The sequence below is a fragment of the Dermacentor albipictus genome, chromosome 5 (assembly GCF_038994185.2).
Source record: "Dermacentor albipictus isolate Rhodes 1998 colony chromosome 5, USDA_Dalb.pri_finalv2, whole genome shotgun sequence".
In the NCBI taxonomy this organism is placed as follows: domain Eukaryota; kingdom Metazoa; phylum Arthropoda; class Arachnida; order Ixodida; family Ixodidae; genus Dermacentor; species Dermacentor albipictus.
The window spans coordinates 106,800,464-106,814,489 of record NC_091825.1 but is presented as its reverse complement, the minus strand read 5'-3'; the positions used below and the strand labels follow the sequence as shown (position 1 = coordinate 106,814,489).

The following is a 14,026-nucleotide window of genomic DNA, read 5'->3' as shown; positions in this document are numbered from 1 at the left end:
AGGGATTTGTGCTAAGTGACAGGGAAGGTCATTCCAGTCGCGAGCTGTGTGGACAAAAAATGATTTCTGAAATGCAGTTGTTCGGGAACGATGCGGGATGACGCTGTTTGGATGGCCTGTGCGGGGTGTTCGACGTACTGGTAGGATGAGGTTGCTGTCACGGGGTGAGCAATGGAAAAACCTGTGGTAAAGGCAGAGACGTGAAATTCGGCGACGGGAAGCGAGAGAAGGAAGTTTTAGTTGCAATTTCAAGGCGGATACGCTAGAGTATCGAGAGTAGTTTGAAAGAATAAAGCGAGTGGCACGATTCTGAACAGATTCAACGGCTGAGATAAGGTTAGACTGATGGGGGTCAAATATTGCGCAAGCGTATTCAAGTTTAGGTCGTACAAATGTTTTATAAGCTAGTAATTTTAAGGAAGAAGGAAAAAGAGTATTTATAATATGAAGTAGCCTATATATATATATATATAGGCTACTATATATATATATATATATATATATATATATATATATATATATATATATATATATATGTATATATATATATATATATATATATATATATATATATATATATATATATATATATGTATATATTAGCAGAACAAATAGAAAGAGAAGGAGATAAATCAAGAAAGAGAGGGGAATAAAAAACACGCCACCACACACGCGGAGCACCAGTATTGCAGACGAGAGTCTAGTCCCAGGGTGGCATACTTTGTTCATTTTAAGGCAAGGGAGAGGATTATTTGTAGTCAATTTATAAGTTTTTATTCTATTTGTAATAATTTATGTATGATTTATAATAGCCTATGAGACAAATAAAAAAATGACTGTGGCTTAGGTAAGGTTAAGCCCAGGATGCGAAGCATACTAGCCTTTATTTTAGTTGTTGAACCACTGTTTAGCCTGGTGAAGTGCTGTTGCTTGGCTATATTTGGTTCGGCTAGACGAAGAAACAACTCATGCGTTACTCTGCTTCGCCTTCAAGAGTGGAACGCGACAGCGTTCCCGTCGACCCGCCATTACAATGGGCTACGGCGCAGCGACTACGCGCCCCGCATTGGACGCGGTGAGCGTCGAGCAACGCAGCGTTCGGCGCGGCAACGAAATGTGCGCCTGAGTAAGCGACGCACGCCTGAGCGTTAGAAACAGCTCGTTTCTAAGGCAACACCGCATTCACTAGAGGCGCTTTTGTACCGCTTTGAAGCACCGTACTCGTGGCTCAGTGGTAGCGTCTCCGTCTCACACTCCGGAGACCCTGGTTCGATTCCCACCCAGCCCATCTTGCAAGAGTTGAGCCAAAGCCACTTCTCCTCTGTCGTGACGTCAAGGTGTCACGTGGTATTCAAGGCGACACCGCCGCGCCTGAGGAGCTGGGTTGAGCTCTCGTAATATGCTTCGCATAAAATGTATTTGAGTGCATGTTGTCCGCACCGCGAGAAGCCATGAATTGAAGTTTATTAATACCTCTGCAACGGAACAAACACAGACAGTGCGTTCTAGCAATATTAACTTTTTAGGCTGATATTTGGCAGAAAACAAAGAAACTTGAGACGAAGGTACATGAGCGTTCTGAGCGCGAGCGGAAAACGATCGGCGTAGTGTAAGACTGAGGTATACGATTTACAAAGCAAGCGAGGATAGCCGATTTCTTCGGCTAGATTTATAAGATGAAGTGGAGTTTGCCAGGCTAGATTTATAATATGAAGTAGAGCTGGCCAGGTTTGGTTTATAAGATGGAATGGAGTTGGCCAGGTTAGATTTATAAGATGAAACGAAGTTGGCCAGGTTAGATTTATAAGATATAACCAGTGGACTATTAGTGTAACAGATATTCACCAAGAGAAGGGAAACGAAATTGAAGACGGTACAAATGACTATAGGTGGCGCGGTGAGATCAGCAAGTTAACGGGCACACAGGGGTAATTGGAGATCGCTGCTACAAGCCTTCGACCAGCGGTGCACGTAAAGTAGGCTGATGCTGACGATGATAATAACGATTCAATATCATTTATCAATCATTATCAATATTATCAATATCATTATCAATATCAATCATTATCAATATCAATATCAATACCATTTATAATATAGCCCGGATCTACGAGGTTACTTGCACTTATTTGTTTTAATGACGTTAGAGAACGCGTACAACGATTGCCGCGGGCTTTTTTCTTGGCGACCGCTTTGAGTACAATTGCAGCTTTACTAGGCTAAATCGTATCGTTACAGAATAGTGAAGGTGGACCTGAACTTGCAGCAAAAAGGACACTTAATTAGCCCCGTCATGGCCACAGTATATGCGTGATGTAGGCACTCAAATGACAGGGTAATTACTGAAAAACAATTATAGCGCAAAGGCAGCAAGGTTACGCGCACATGTAAAGCTGGAAAGCCTGTAGACTAAAACGAAGTACGAAAATGTGCTGATTACATCACATTAAAAAAAAAACTCCTCACTTAACCGAGGGCCTTCAAGTAAGGCAGCTAAATTCGCTGTTATAATGCCAAATTATGCTCGATAAACAAGGCAGTTATGAACCCCCAAAACATTACTTCGCAAGTAATGCCGAATAATGCCCATGAACGTTTTTTTTTTTACTTATCACGCGCATTACTGAGAGCGATTCAAGGCTATATAAGCCATGCCTGATTCTGGCCTGTAGAATATGTTGATTCTGGCGGTCGTAGACAATGCTGCGCGATCCAATATTCCCTGCACTCACGACAAGGCAGATTCGCGACTATGATTTGACAACGGAAGCTGGTCAGCGTTTATAAGAACCAGATTATACAATGGCGACCGCTATTATATTTACGGTTAGCCCCCAAGTAGTAAATTGGGAGCTGCAGGTTCATATTTCGGCCGTGACTGCATAAGAGGCTTCTAGCAATCGCCCAAAGTAAAACAGCTCACCGATATTGCCTCACTTGTGTTGAAAATGATACTTAAAGACATGGTTCATGCACATTCGCAAGAAATATGCAGCGTTTTATGCGAGGTTTTTCAAATAACCTTTCACTTGAAATGGGCACGATTGAGACCGAGTATTCTGTCCACCGCAGCTAGATATATTGTTCCGGTTACTCGCAGCAGTTATCTAGTCGCAGCCCTGCATTCGTCATTGGGAAGCTGTGAAATCCATGGGCTGCTATTTATAGAATTGCCATTGGCTATTGCCTCCGTTATGAAGTTTCACAGGTGCAAACAGGATATGTGAAAATTTTCTAAGAAATTAATTGCATAAATAACAGGTGCACTCCTTAACTTAGCTTTTGATTTCAAATTCAACAAATATAATGGAAGTTGGTTCAACGGCTGCGTAAGGAAGGCGTTTCTGCACGATTAATTTATTATTTTTATATACTTCACAATATACTACAGGCCCTGTACCAGGCCATAGCAGGTGCGTCATACAAGGCACAGATAGTAGGAAAAATCAGTTCGGTAAACAAGGAACAGTGCGAGAGCAAGGATTGTGAAATGTGGATAACCAACGTAAGACAAAACCTTACTAACTGGACAATTGCTAATTGTAAACACAAATGCAACATTGCAAAACAATTGGGCGTTTGAAAAATAGAAAAATAAGGAAACTGTTCGAAAAGCAGGGAGAGTTGCAAGTGGAGAACTTTCCCCAGGCCGTGTCGATATGAAGGACCATATGGGAGAATAAAGCTTGCACATAAATGAGCACGTGTGCCAGAATATCAGCCGACCTCAGGAAGGCTGTGTACATATTGTCTGACGGGGCTGTTTGTTGGGCGTCCTTGTTATATCGCCCTATATGCTTAACGTTCGCATTGCCCTCAAGACCAAGCGGACTACCGCTCCCGAGGTTTTAGTTCTCCAACTGCGCCTGCTCTAAAGAAATAACGGTCTATTTCTCAGCGTAAGAAGAAAAAAGAATAAACGAGGTATCTATAAGACAGATGTGCCCAATCGCAGGTGGCGACCCGATATCTTCATGTGCTTCTTGAATCGCAGCCTCCACTCTTGATGATTTCTACCACCGCTCAGCTAACGAGCCAAGTACGTACCTTGAGCTGCAAAGTCCCTTTGTTACACGTTTCATTTTTTCTTTCTTTCATCGTAGAAATGAGTAGCATGGCGTCGCTTGAGACGACCGCGATTGTCCTTCGCACGAGCAATTTACACGTCTCTTGCACCAAGCCGGTGTCAGTACGCACAGACGCACGCGCCGTTCAAAGAGAAAAGTGCTCGCCGACAGCCGCTCGAGCGGCCATCACATCGGGAATTGACGCGAACCACTTTTCCAGGGGACTCGCAGCTCGCCTATCGTTCAAATTCAGCGCGGCCAACTTCCGAATACTGCCGGAGAAACAAAAAAGAAATGGTACGCCCTCGTCGTGAAAATGACGTTGGCGATGGACCGCGGCATGTGTGAATACCACTTCTCTCCTTCCGTCCTTCTCCGCCCGTCACGAGGTCGTTTAAGCAGCGGTGAATCGTAAGAGAACAAAGGTACGGGGACATCCCATGGAAGAAACATTAAAACGTGTAGTACATACGTATGTACGTGTGCGCTGAAATGCGAACGATGGAACTGGCAGTGGAGGAAGGATAGGGGCGGTGGACGGGGGGCGGTGGACGGGGGGCGGGAGACACATGAAATGCGACTCGGCGTGCTATTTAGTTGGCCGACCCAGAGGCGCGTTTGACATCTTAAATGGCTATTTCGTCGAGCTAGCGGTCACCTCGAATGAACGGCGGTTTCTCGCAAGGGAGCTTGGAATGCGTCAAAGCCGTCGATGCGCGTCACTTTGCCCGAGTATTACCGGGGATTATCGGAGAGTGCAACCCCGTTTTCTCGCTTCGAAGGTGTTGTTGCTCAACGGCTTCTAGCTGCACCGTAGACTGCCGCGTTCGTAGGTGCGAAGGCGACCTTAGGCTACATATTGAATATTTTCTTCCCCTTCAGGGCATCGGTGTCCGGTAGGCCCTGTCAAAATATATCTCTGTTCTGTTTTTTTCTTCTCAGAATCAGAGATTGAAAGTAGGCAACTCGGCTGAAGGACACTTGCTCTCATGTGCTCCTTGTGTTACCTACCGTGGCTTACAATACCAAACCTCGGTTGTCTATGTTTTGGCATTGAAGCTGAACATGTGACCTAAGCGACCACTAACGTATAGAAAGAAACTTATTATTTTAGGTGCAGATTCGTACCACCTTCTCTTCGCTATTCATTTGTAAGAAAGCGCTGTCAAACTTAGAGAAAAAAAACACATTTTTATCGCAATTTCAATAGGAACGTTACCTATTACTGGTAATAAAGATTATTATTTACGGGGGAGTAGTAGGCAGTGACCAAATCATTCTGGGTAGAGAAAAAGGTGGCAGATCCAACACCCTGTGGGGAATCGGTGCCATGCGAAGCAGTGTGCGGGGAGCCTACCAAGTTAACGAAACGACCATGAGAGCCCGAATAGCTAGGCGTTTGTTTCATGACCTACATGACACGCATGTCACGATATTCATGTCATGACCTATCATTTATGTTCGTCATACACTCTTGTCATATTATGCCCATTGTGGTACCTGACAAGTTAACTAAACGACCATGAGAGTACCAACACGCAGGCGACCGTTTCATGAGACACATGTCATGATATTCATGTCAGAGCCGATCATTTATGTTCGTCATACACTACGCCATATATATTGTCATATATACTACGCCAATTTTAGTACATACCAAGCTAACAAAACGACCATGAGAGTACCAAGACGTAGGCGTCTGTTTCATGACCTACATGACACGCATGTCATGATATTCACATCATGACCTATCATTTTATGTTCGTTATACACTCTTATCATATTGTGCCCATTGTGGTATACCTACCAAGTTAACCAAACGACCATGAGAGTACCAAGACGCATGCGGCTGTTTCATGACACACATGTCATGATATTCATGTCATGGCCGATCATTTATGTTCGTCATACACTACGCCATATATATTGTCATATATACCACGCCAATTTTAGTACATACCAAGTTAACAAAACGACCATGAGAGCACCAAGAACGTAGACGGCTAGATAGATAGATAGACAGATGCTGTCAAAGTGGCAAATGTTGGCCAAAAAATGCTTCGATTTCAAAATGTACTTTATATTTAGTAGGACTTCAATATTAACTCAAAAATTTGGGGAGTATTCACAGAGCGTGCACTTGTGGGCCTCCCTTACTTTTCAGTTAACAAATGGCGAAGAAACAGCCAACAGACTTTGAGCTGGAGTCGAATATGCTGGCAAACAATGCAATTGGCACATGCCAACCCATTTTATGTGCTGTAATTTGTTTTTGTACCATTCGCGACATGACGGTTACAGAGCCGTGAAAGGGCTGAAGCGTTTCTTGAGATCAATCAGTCTATACGAGCGCCTATGACTGGCGGTACAATGAATGTTTGTGCACGTGTGTGCGTGAATACTGCGAAATTTTCTTATTTCCTTCTTCGGCGCAGGGCAGATAACCAGGCTAAGCCTAGTTAATTAGCGACTCTGCCTTTTCCTTATCACTTCTATATTTCTCTCTCACCCGAAACACTATGTGATAAACTGGCACTTGTTGCAAATTGTGTGTGGGAGTTCCGTTCTATAGTATGGATGTATTGGCAGAAAAGAGTAATTATCGGCGCTAGCGCATTGAAACTTCGCAGGCATGAAGTTTCTGCTTATAACGTGAAGGCATATTGCAGGTCATTATTGGTCATTACTGATCATTATTGGTCATAATTGCAGGTCATTTTCAAAGAAACACCTGGGGCCGATTCCGCAAAGCATCTGGTTCGTAAATGCTGTTTGACGCAGGCTGGCCACCTTTGCAGTTAATATGTCCGACAACGTGATTGAAGCCCTACGAGCCCTGGTCTCGTAGGGCTTCTTAAGTTGCAGTTTTTTGTAAGGACACGCGCAATCCAATATCGACAAGAAAGTTATTGTTATACTGAAGGTGGCCGGCTGATGTCAAACATTTCTTATGAGCAAGAAGCATTTGTAAATTCCACCGCTGTTTCAGAAACTTACGTAATAGACGGTCAGTTCAGAATTAGGGATGGCTCCACCAGCGCAAATGTAAAGGCGAAACCGTGAAAACTGCCCTAAAGCTACGTGAGCCTACTCAGAAAGCGCTTGACTGTAGCACTCACGATGCACGATACATTAAAGATTGCGCCCAGTACATTCTCAACTTGCACACCTGATCTGATTCTCATAGAAAGAAGATCCGTGTAGAATGCCGATGCTATCACAAATCCCAACTTCGGCCTGCCGGTGCCGTTGCCAACCTTGTGCACGCAGGTACATAAGACAATGACATCGACAAGTAAAAAAAGAAAAAAAAAACGAAATAAAGGTCACAAAGCAGGTCAGAAGTATGCACAAAGCACCCTCCCATACTCGGGTGTCTGTGCGCACGTCTCCAATTATACTTGACGCCAGGATTATTCTTAGACACAACCAGACCTCAGAGCTAGGGCGAGAAAATACACGCCCATAAACATAAACACAGCGTGATCGGCCAGTGCTCGCCATAAAAGGAAGCACGAAGTGGGCGGCGATGCAAATTTTATTACCCGGCACAATAAGCGAGGCGGCGACACGACACGCTTCCTAATGTGCCCGCCCTGTAATCCTCGTCCTCAATCATGCGTTATACGGCCCGGCGGTCGAGCGCGCTGGTGTTTCAGGGCGCACTCTCGGAGACCTGGGCAGACCGACCGCTCGACCATGCAGTGTGTCTCTGCATTCAACACGCGCAGTTGTCGACGCCGCCTTATCGCGTCGTCGGCCAATTTGGTAATTACCCGGACCCCCCCGCACCCAACCCCAAGTGCCCGTTTCCTGAAATTCTCGCGCCCCGCATCGCCCCCCCCCCCCCTTTTCCAGCATTGCGCTGCGTTAACACACGCATCGCGTGAGCGCCTGTGTGTCTTCCGGAACGGGCTATAGGGACCAACTACAGAACGCTGGCTCATCACGCGTCATCAAGATTCCTATCGGGCAGCACGTAAGGGTGCCAATGAGGTGTTATTGGTTTGGGTGCTAGTGGGTGCTGGTACCAGTATGGCCGAACGACTGCCGCGCCCCAAGCTCGTAGAAACTGCATTTATCTAAGGGGGACGCCGCGTACAACTACTTCACCAATTTACAACGCCCCCTTCCTTCCCCTTATCCCCCTCCAACTCCATAACGGCGAACGCGGGCGACCTGGAGCCTACATCGCGCCTAGCATGTTACGCTCGTAAAGTAAATCAGCGACGGTGATGACGTTTATTGTGGGGCCGTAAGGAAAAGCGATCGGAGATTGGAAACACGAAAGCCGCCCGGGCGGCGTGTATACACGACGCCTGGTCGGGTGAGGTTATGCACTGCCAGGGCTGGCACTACTAACGCGCGCAGCCTAAGTGAGTTCGTTGTTCGTGTGAGATATTTACATAGGCACTTGATCAACATACGTTTACGAGCCCCTTGGAAGCAGTATACTTCGGTGAATCTCGCAACCCAAGTTCCAAGGAAAAGCAGTGAGCTCTCCGACTCGTGCCATCTTGATTTTTATCTGCAGCGGAACGTTTAAGCCAACTGTGTTCGGCGTAGTTACGGAACACAGCGTCTTTTGTTGAATTTGAAGCTGTTCTCAAAGACTTGCACAATGGTTATGGGCAAAACGAGAACAAGGTGAAAGCAGGAGCCAACATTTCGAAAAGTAGACTTGTATTCTTCAAGACAAGTCGCCTTGAAGAAGACAAGTCCACTTGTCCAAGTGTTGGCTCCTGCTTTCATCTTGTTCTCGTTTTGCTCATCGTCTTAAATTTCCATCTCCCGCCTTCCCCTTGCTTTTCCTGGATTGCATAACGGTTATATCTTTGTCGAAATATTTTTAAAGGAAAGACCAAGATGAGCTTAAATTTCCTTAATTGCGTGGATTTTGCTGTCGTTGGGGAAAAACAACTCTCATAGTCATCTTAAGAAGAGCCAGAGTTTTCGGGTGCGAGACCAATAGTGCATTTCTGCTCTTAGAACGCAATGTTTCCGATTTCCGCACCTGTCGTATTGCGGTGTGGCTTCTTGTACGTGACAGTTGGTACTGTCGCGTGGCTTCCTCTCCTGTTTTCAAACTCTGCCCCTATTTATTCCTACCCCAGTGGGGTAGACGACCGGACGCTTCTCTATTTGACCTTCCTATCTTTCCTTATATTTCTTTCTCTTTCTTTGTGTGCGTCTTATGCTAACCTTTTAAAAAAAGCCTTTGAGGAGAACGACACCATTCTAAAGGGGCGTACACCCTTCAGGCTTAAGACCGGGACACCCTGTTTAATGAGCTTCCACTTTATACGCTTCTGGTCAAGATAAGACGTTCCTCTTTACGTGTTATTCTTCAAAAAAGAAAAAAAAGAAAACTATCACAATGATTTCTTTGAAAGCACTCATCACATTCACTGCTCGTGGAAGTGCACGCTTAAGACGTGTTGCAGCTTGCGCCTATCCTATACCTGTTAAATAAATCCGCGGTTTACGTGCGAAAATCACGAACTGATTAAGAGGCGCAACGTATAACGAGGGATTCGAATAAATTTTGGCCACTGAGAATGTTTGTTTTTGTTTTCTTTAACACGCACCCATACCTAAGCACATGGGCATTTTTACATTTCGCCCCCATCGAAAAGCAGGCGCCACGGCTGGGACCGAATCCTCAACCCCGAACTCTGCAGCAGCGCAACCCCATATAGGCACTAAACCCCCTCGGCGGATGCCTATCATATGTATGCTAAAGTGACTGGCATTCACTGAACTACCCCCTCGTCCGTAACCTCCTATCTGCTTTTTTTCTACGTATATTGCTCGTCGCTTTCCCTTTCCTGTTAGCTGTGTATATGTGTTCAAAAAAAATAATTATAATACTAATAATAATTGCTTAGAGCATCGTGATCAATAACCATTGTCAGACAGACTTCGGCGTTCATTTGTGAAAGCCGTGGTGCTTTCCCTGTGGGATCACCTGACATCCTATTCCGGGTGACAGTGATGACGCGTAAAATGACGCTTATTCACAAAGGACATCGCAGTCGCGCAACGTACACTGAGATTTGCTCTGGAAGCCCCCCCTATCAATGTTCTGAGGCTCCCTGACAAGGAAAACGAGGACAACTTGCCAGAAGTGGACGTTTATGCCGAGCTCTTGTCGAATGGCACGTGCCCGTGCCTGATATTGTCCATACAGTGAGAACGGTAGAAATACTACAAATGCGAAATTTGACAACAACAACAACAACAACAACAACAACAACAACAACAACAACAACAACAACAACAACAACGACGACGACGACGACGACGACGACGACGACGACGACAACAACAAGAAAACGTGTTTGGTATGAAATCACGATAACCCCAATGCATAATTGAATTATCCCGTCGTGAACATATACAGTGTAAAGAAATACGAATGGTTGTAGAGAAAGAGTTAAAGCCGTTCACAGAACGCTTCACAGAACTGCGCAATGAATAAAGTATTAGAGCACGGAGAGAAATTAGCGTTCTCCATCAATAAACAAGTTTTCTCAACGTTCGTAGACCGTCAATTGAATATGCGGAAAAAGAAGGTTTAAAAAATACAGCAACAAAACGACATTTCCAGCAGTAGTTCCTGCAATGAGGCGCAATTGACTACTAGGGGTGTTCCTTCACGTGTGACGCGGTTCATCAACTCTCGAACACTTTTTCAGCAATTTTCCCGCATTCGCGCCGTGACGTGCGTACACTTCCAGGTGAACCCAGCGACCCACGTCCACGCGACAGCCCTTGGCGACGCCTTTGGTTGCGACACCAGCGTCGCCGCATAGGCGTGCACCATAAAGGCGTCACATTATCCCCATGTTATCTGCCGGCCGCGATGCACGAGCGACCGCTCCTAGAGGGAACACGTCAATTAATTCTCCAAATGGGAGGCCGATCAGGAAACGGCGACCGATGAGGGGATAGCGCGCGGACAGGTGTTAATTGCGACTGATTACAGCGAGTCGTTACTTGACGGGTTTTGCAGTTAAGCGTTTTTTTGTTGTTGTTGTTGTGGTTGTTGTTTTTTGCACGCGCTCGGAGCCCAAACTGACGTTTTCTTCTCTCTTTATTTCGCCTGCGAAGTAGCTGCCTCCCCCAGTTCTGCGGGTAGCGGGAAAACAAGACCACGAAATGAAGAAAGACCGCGCTACATATTTGTCCCTGTCGGTTGACGATAGAGAGACATATCTCTGAGGTAATAACACGCTACGGTGAAAAAAAAAATTAAGGACGACCCGCTCCAGAAAGCGCCGAAGGAATCTGTGCTGCGGGCGGAATTTAGTCATTAGACGGGGACAATTACCTCTAGAGCGAAAAAAGAAAGAGAGAGAGAGAAAGAGGGGGAGAGAGAGAGAGAGACGCTGCTTACATCACACCTCAGAAGCTTGCAAGAACGAACGGTATTCGCTAGTATATTATACACTATACATACTTATTAAAGGAAACGTGTCTTTATAAATGACGCAGGAAGTAGGCCTGCCAAGAAAGACCCCCTCGATAACGCTCGCGCAATGACGGCTTATTCTAATCAGTTTCGAAGGCCTCGCAGATCTACTCTAAATGGGTCAAAGATGGCCTCACTGTACGCGTCTGCCCCGCGATCCAGTGCACGTCAAGTATTTAGCGAATGCGAAAATTTCCGGTTTTAGGTTTCTTCGGAGGAGACGCTTCTATTTCGGTCAGATATTGCCGATAAGAAGTACAACGGCGGTGATTATACGGGCTGCGTCCGGTAAAGCGGAAACCGTTAGTGATAACGCTGGAAGTGCAAAATTTAAATGCGCTTTCTTCCTCCCTTGCCTGTGCAGCTGCGACTCGGGGAAAATACAGTGCGGCGTTGATATCAGTCGGTGCCGGCAGGTATCGTATATGTGGGCCGGCACCACGAAAGCGGCCCGCTATGAACAATGAAGGCGTCGCTTCTTTTCAAGAACCTGCGTGATTCATAATCAAGGGCCTGCGCGTTATTGCACGAGGTTTATTAAGCGACAAATCTTCGACAAAGCAGGTTACAAAAATGCGGGGCCCAGATTCACAAGGCCTCCTTTTATTTGTGTAGGGCTCTTTGCTCTAGAGGCCGGCCGCTTTTGCTCATGATAGGTACAACATCACAATCGACTCACGCACGCCTTTCTTTCTTTCTTTCTTTCTTTCTTTCTTTCTTTCTTTCTTTCTTTCTTTCTTTCTTTCTTTCTTTCTTTCTTTCTTTCTTTCTTTCTTTCTTTCTTTCTTTCTTTCTTTCTTTCTTTCTTTCTTTCTTTCTTTCTTTCTTTCTTTCTTTCTTTCTTTCTTTCTTTTTCCGTATTATTGACACGGTAGAAGTAGGTGATGTTGGCGCACAGATAGCGCTGGTTACTATTTAGGTGTTTCTTGAACAAATAGTTACACTAATTGCTTGGAGCGTTTGCGCACCTATAGTTTGTGCACTTTGTACATAGTTTGTAGAATAATGAGCAGAACAACGCACAGACAACAATTTTCCAGCATGACAGCCATATAGTCCCACAGCGGCAGGAGCTGTCAAAGCAACGATGCAAACAAAACGACAAAATCACATATAGCGCACGCGGCAACAGTCACACAAGACAGCAACCGTCTTCTGAGCAAAACGTTTTCTGCACCCCCCCCCAAAAAAAAAAGAAGGAAAAACGTTTTCAATGTTACTAAAGTGGCCCTTTTGACTCCTACCGGCCACGAGGGCAATAATTGGTCGGCTTAAAGGGGTAATGGCATGATATTTTCAAATATTCATTTCGTGAGCGAATTAAACGTTCATATAAACCTTTAAAAGCTAGAATATTAAGTTATTTACGGCGCTATGAGGCTTTTCACTATTTCTTATCTGGGATACAGTAGTCTAGCTACAGTAGCAGCTTATTTTAAATGTACGAATCCTTGCGTATTGTTATTCGCATACTTCGTGTTCCAGCAGAGCTGAACAAAACGATCGTTAAATAAGCGCAGTAGGGCCTTATCAAAGCGGTAGCTGCCATCAGAAGTTACTGTGGTACACACTGATACGGATTATTAGACTCAAGCTAAATAATTACCTTAATTTAAGCAATCGTTTTTCTTGGTTGTTGTTGTTGTTGTTGTTGTTGTTGTTGTTTATGTTGTTTATGTTGTTTGTGTTGTTGTTGTTGTTGTTGTTGTTGTTGTTGACGTCATCGTCATCGTCGTCGTCGCCGCCGATTTAGCAAAGCGAATTCACGATTCAAAACTGCAGTTAGTTTCGCAGAGCGCAAGTTGATGTTGAAACACGCATTTCTCCAGTGGTCAACAGCCTCAACCCAGAGCAGAGCTGCCCCGACCACCAGCGGGCCACACCTTTCCGTTTCTCAGGTGTTTATGCAAATGCGACCTGGCTTTGACAGTTGATAACAAGTGCTGCCGCAGACAGCAGCACAGCAGCCGCGATGCGAAGCCGGCTGTTGGTAGCACCGCTGGTTAGTTCTCTCAAGGCTGCGCCGCGTACGCATAAACGCGAACGAAATTAGACGGGGGCTGGAGGCCGCCGTAGTTTAATCGGTACGGGGCGCTACGCCATATACCAACGCTGGTTGCGCGAGGCATGATGGCCACAATGGAAAATTGAGGTGTTAGCCTGGCCACAGGTCGTTGCAAGCTGCGTACACAACACAAGAAAGATATATGGAGGTTGAGGTGACGCACAAGTCTGGAATTCACGCACAGAAGGTGCACATACGTGAATGCGCACTCAAGGCTGTAATTAGAAACTTTCACTCACGGTCACGTGTCCCGTGAGAGGTCATAAGCTCATTCGGAACGCACATCGCGTCGGCGTTGAGTTGAGTTGAGTTGAGTTGAGTGGTTGTATACGCTACTGATGGGATTAGCCTTGCAGTTGCTGCCGGCACTTTCTCCACCGTAGCGACACTTAACATAAATAAATCACATAAATCAGTCAC

General features: G+C 45.4%; 1 protein-coding gene across 3 annotated transcripts in view; it reads left to right on the top strand.

The window, feature by feature from the left end:
* Window positions 1-14,026, top strand: part of LOC139060020 (monocarboxylate transporter 12-like) — a 207,265-nt gene that overhangs the window by 25,582 nt on the left and 167,657 nt on the right. Inside the window, exon 2 of one of the 3 annotated variants that reach the window (XM_070538697.1) lies at window positions 3,956-4,039. The exons of the other annotated variants lie outside the window; for them this stretch is intronic. The gene's annotated coding sequence lies outside the window, so the exon portion shown is untranslated. The remainder of the gene's footprint in view (window positions 1-3,955; window positions 4,040-14,026) is intronic. 3 annotated transcript variants of the gene reach the window in all.